This window comes from Pinus tabuliformis, chromosome 2_1, assembly GCF_031772625.1.
Source record: "Pinus tabuliformis cultivar Carrire ecotype Pingquan chromosome 2_1, CPIR1, whole genome shotgun sequence".
In the NCBI taxonomy this organism is placed as follows: Eukaryota; Viridiplantae; Streptophyta; class Pinopsida; order Pinales; family Pinaceae; genus Pinus; species Pinus tabuliformis.
This window is the reverse complement of record NC_142299.1, coordinates 528,847,602-528,852,593: the sequence shown is the minus strand read 5'-3', so window position 1 is coordinate 528,852,593 and position 4,992 is coordinate 528,847,602. Positions and strand designations below refer to the sequence as shown.

The following is a 4,992-nucleotide window of genomic DNA, read 5'->3' as shown; positions in this document are numbered from 1 at the left end:
TATTCTTACAAGTACCTAGGAATTGATATTCATCACAAGCTCAACTGGAACCATAGCATTGAGAAAAGGATTAATGGGGGGTGGAAAGCTTATTTTGGTCTTGAAAATAATTGTAAAATAGCAAACCTCGTAATGTGGGATAAAAAGAAGTTCATCTTTGAAACTTTAGTCACTCCTGTTATCTTATATGGCTGTGAGGTTTGGGGTGCAACATCCCCAGAGAATCATGGAGAAAGATTGAGCGAATCCAGAAGTGTTTTATAACTTATAACCTAAAAATTAAAAGTAATACACCCTATCCTATTCTCCTTATAGAAGCAAGTCTTTCCCCTATTGAGAGCCTAGCTATGATTAGGTTTCTGTTGTACAAGCACAAACTCAATAACATAGACGATCATAGACTTCCTAAGCTAGCTTTAAATTCCAGCCAAAACCACCCAAGGCTTAATCGGGGGTGGCATAAAGACACAAGGGCCTGGTTAAACTATTGGGAGATCAACGAGAATGATGCATTGGAAAACATAAATAACATTAAAGATATTGTTACTTCTAAGTTCAAAGAAAAAATGTGGTGTGAGAAAGATTTAGCGGCTAAAAGAAAATTAAGTTATTATAAGAAGGTCATCAACCCCACCCTAGAAGATCAAAAGTATCTCTCTATTTTAACTAGCTCAAAGAAGAAAATTAATATAGCAAAGATTAGAACGAATTCTCATGAGCTCCATAGTGAAACAGGTCGTTGGGCAGTTCCTAAAACGCCATGAATGGAAAGGATCTGCCATATATGTGAGAATAGGAACATCAAGGATGAAAACCACTTCCTCTTAGAGTGCTCCGCATACAACCACATTAGATCTCAGTTTCACAATCTTTGTTACGATACTGACCTTCCTAGCCTTTTACAATGTCAAAATTATAGTGAGCTCGGGAGGCTTCTCTCCAAGCTTTTTGAGCATAGGAATAAAATCTTAAATCAAAATAAATAAATTGTTTCTTTAGGTTCGATAGACCAATGTTTGGTCTCAGCAGACATTAACCATCATCATCATCATCATCATGTAAAAGCTATCAATTTGAAAATTAAACATGTTCCTATATGTTGCAATTGGTTATGCATATGCTTGTGATATAAGGGGGGCTATCACAACTAACAGAGCTTTTGGTTGAATTCAAATCATTGCATAGAAACAAAAGGATAAATATTAGCATTATTAGCAACTTATAATTTTTAAAATTTACCATATAATAAAGTACAAAAACATTTGGAATCGTGTGATTGAATTCTAATCATTTGGGAAGACAAAATGAACACATTGCAAAAGATGCATTTTGAATATGGAAATTTTATAATATGAATTTGAGAAAATTGAACCATGTTTCCATTCTTTAAAAGTGGGGCTAGGTATATGGTTTTGATATGTACAAAGGCATATGACAATTAATTAAGGGAACAACAATTGATTTAAAAGTGTATATAAGCATATGATTGTGATATGTATAGCGACATATGATAATTAATGAAGGGAAAGATGATTTAAAGGTGGGGTTAGGTATATGTACGGGGCATATAGCAATTAATCAAATAAAAAGAAATTGATTGTTAAAAATATTTCTTTTATAAATACACTTGGAAAGCAAGTATCATTTTCTTATGTTACTATGAAAAGGGAAATATTATATCAACATAAACTTGTAATAAAAATAGAATCAATTATCAATAACTAGAATCTAATTAAAAATAACTTACAGTTTAAATTCAATTGAAACTCTAATAATTGTGAAGATAACATGGGCACATAGTAATTCTTACCATGTCCCAAAAATATTACTTTAAATGCAATACTCAGTTCAAGTGTGCAATTGGAACCATTGAGATGTTATTCACTTCTCGAAATTTGCTTTGCATGCTAACTCATTCTAATACTTTACACCACCATAAATCTCTAAGAGTCTTTTGCTACCTACAAAGACATAGCCATAGTTTAGAGTTTCTACTCAATGTTTCATATTAGGTGGTTGAAATAGCTTATAGCCTCTCTTACATGTTTACATGTTAAATTTGAAGTTTGGATTATTCCTTGATTCAAAACAATGGATTCATTTTTCAAATGCATAATTATAATATTGAATTAAATTGCATTATATAAGAATCTCACCTTATAATCTACAAGATTTTCAATAATTTTCTAAAATTTATGCAATATCAGTTATTTAAAAAATTATATTCTAAACACAACATATGATATATGATATTTTAATTGACAAATTTATAATAAATTAAATTATCAACCAATCAAAATTAAAATAATTGAATGCCAATAAATTTAATACTTAAACACCCTAGATATAATACTTTTCCATATCACAAAAAATAAAAATAAAAATAAAATCCAAATAATTTTATATTAGAGATAGCAAAAAAATCTGGCCAAATAACCTACAATAAATCTATACACATCTAAAATCATTTATCTATCTTTCCGAATTGCTAAATCTAAGAGATATCAAAATAATGTGGCAAAATAAGCCATTATAAATCTATAGACAGAATTTCATTTATCTTCTAGATTGTGTTATTGTTATTTATAACCACTTTTCCTCACATTAACTCTTGAAAGAATGTGGGAAGATCTCAAAAGTAAATTGGCAAAATAAATAGGCAGAAATCCATCTATCTTGTTCATTAAAACAACTTGGCATCTAATAGGTGCATGCTTGTACTCCTTTAAAAAATGGGTCCATCAGAAGTTCTGCAGCAGAAGGCCTCACCGGTGCTGCCGCCAGGCATTTTTCAATAAACTAAACTCTCTCATTTCTTGATTGGTAACCTTTTCCAATGCTGCAGGCCTTATATCAGAACTCACCTTCTTATAAATTTGAGCAACGCTACGGCATTCACTATAAGGAATTATATCAGAACTCACCTTCTTATAAATTTGAGCAACGCTACGGCATTCACTATAAGGAATTTCTAAAGTAACCATCTCCAGCAAACACATGCCGAAAGAATAAATATCTACAAGCTCATTATAATCCTCCTCATATAATTCTGGGGCCATGAATTCCGGAGTACCGAGGACAGTGTGTGCACAACGATTATTTCCCAGTGTAGTGGCAAGACCCAGATCCCCAATCTTCAGAACGCCACTATTGCCATTCACAAAAATATTGCTGCAATTTAAATCTCTGTGAATTACACAAGGGTCATGATTATGAAGATAATGCAATCCTCCCAGTATCTGAAGTGCCCAATTCTTCAAAGCCTTCATGGAGACATGACGGTGCTTCTGGCGGTACTCTCTCAGAGTACCTGAGGTACAGACCTCGGTAATGAAATTCACATGACTTGTCTTTCTATCCAGCCATGCATTGTAGAGCATAATTATGTTCTTGTTCCTCAGAGATTTCAACAGACGGACTTCTGCATAGATCCTCTGTATGGAAGCATCATCTAGGTTTTGCAGAGGCACCTTGTTCCAAGCAACCTCAATACCTTCTTTCTGATCAAAAGCTCGGTATACCTTCTTCATGGCACCACGGCCCAGCAAATCTTCATAGCGACCATACCTACCAGTGGGATCCAGTTCCACAAAAGGTTCCCTGTCCTTATCACAGGTGTCATATTCTACACTAGGCATTTCTCTACCTCCTGTAAAGAAAACCCTAGCCCCAGAACTCCAAATTCGGTTCCTCTTCTAATTTGAATTTAATAAACAGAAACCCTTGCAGGGCTATAGGAAGACACAGAAATGGAGATTTTCCCTAAATTCGGAAGACGAACAGACAGCAAAGACAGAAGACTTTGCTTCCTGTGGGATTACTGACGACACTGACAGCATTTTCGCTCCAGAGATACTGAAAAAACGAGCCGCCAGTTTCAGAAAGCTACCCAATAAATTGAAGTGTAAAAATTAAAATTGCCAGGCAATCTTAAATCAAACCAGGAAATCCAAAACCCTAGTTCTACACAGAAACAAATTCTGTTGGTAGAAAAGAAATCTCGTAAAACTATTTTGATAAACAGAATCCTCGAAAAATAAGACTCTGAGCAGAACCATTGCAGTGCAGAGTTCCAAACATAGAGATCAAGAAAAGCAACCTTATAAAAACAAATAGGAGCATGGAGAAAACATACCTGTCTATGGAGAAATCGCTGAGTCTGTTCTCGTTAACCGAAAAAATATTTAGGTCGATAACAGGCAGAGCACCCTGAGGATGTGAATAACAGACGTGTATATATATACTTGAGGTTGCGTTTGACCCAGAAATACCAGCTACGCATAAATATCTGTCTGGATAATTATGGGGACTGAATATTCCATAACTGAAAGAGCATTGACACGTTCAGAGTAACTCGTTGGTTATGAGTTTTTCCCAACTTCCTGGATTGCTTTGTTTTTTATGTGGTTTATTGCTAGGTTTTTGATAGATTTTGATTTTCATTGAATTATTTTCTTTGATAAAACAAATAGATGACAATTAGTTTAACTGAGAGATGGAATAGATTGCTATAGATTGCTCTAGATTGTTCTCATAAAATAAATAAATAAAATTTAGTTTAATCGAGAGATAGTGTTTTTTTAAGAATATATAGATATAGATGAAATAAATTGGTCTCTTAAAATAAATGAATAAAATTTAGTTGAATCGAGAGATAGTGTTTTTTTAGATTATATATATATATATATATGTGTGTTTTTTTAGAATATATAGATATAGATGGAATGGATTGCTCTCTTAATATAAATAAATAAAAATTAGTTTAATCCAGAGATAGTGTTTTTTTGAGTATATATATATATATATATATATATCTATATATATATATATATATATATATATATTAGTAATTTTAATTAAAAATTTGGAAGAAATTTTTATAAAATTTGTTTAAGTTGTTTAATTTATAGAAATGGAGTGTTTCTAGAGATTTTTATGGTGCTGAATTTATTTATGGATTAAAAAACGTATTTTAAATAATAAATAAGTCAA

General features: G+C 32.4%; 1 pseudogene; it reads right to left on the bottom strand.

Annotated features, from left to right (window-relative positions):
• Positions 1-1,032: 1,032 nt before the first annotated feature.
• Positions 1,033-3,638, bottom strand: LOC149201307 (putative serine/threonine-protein kinase WNK11 pseudogene; annotated as a pseudogene).
• Between the last annotated feature and the right edge of the window lie 1,354 nt (positions 3,639-4,992).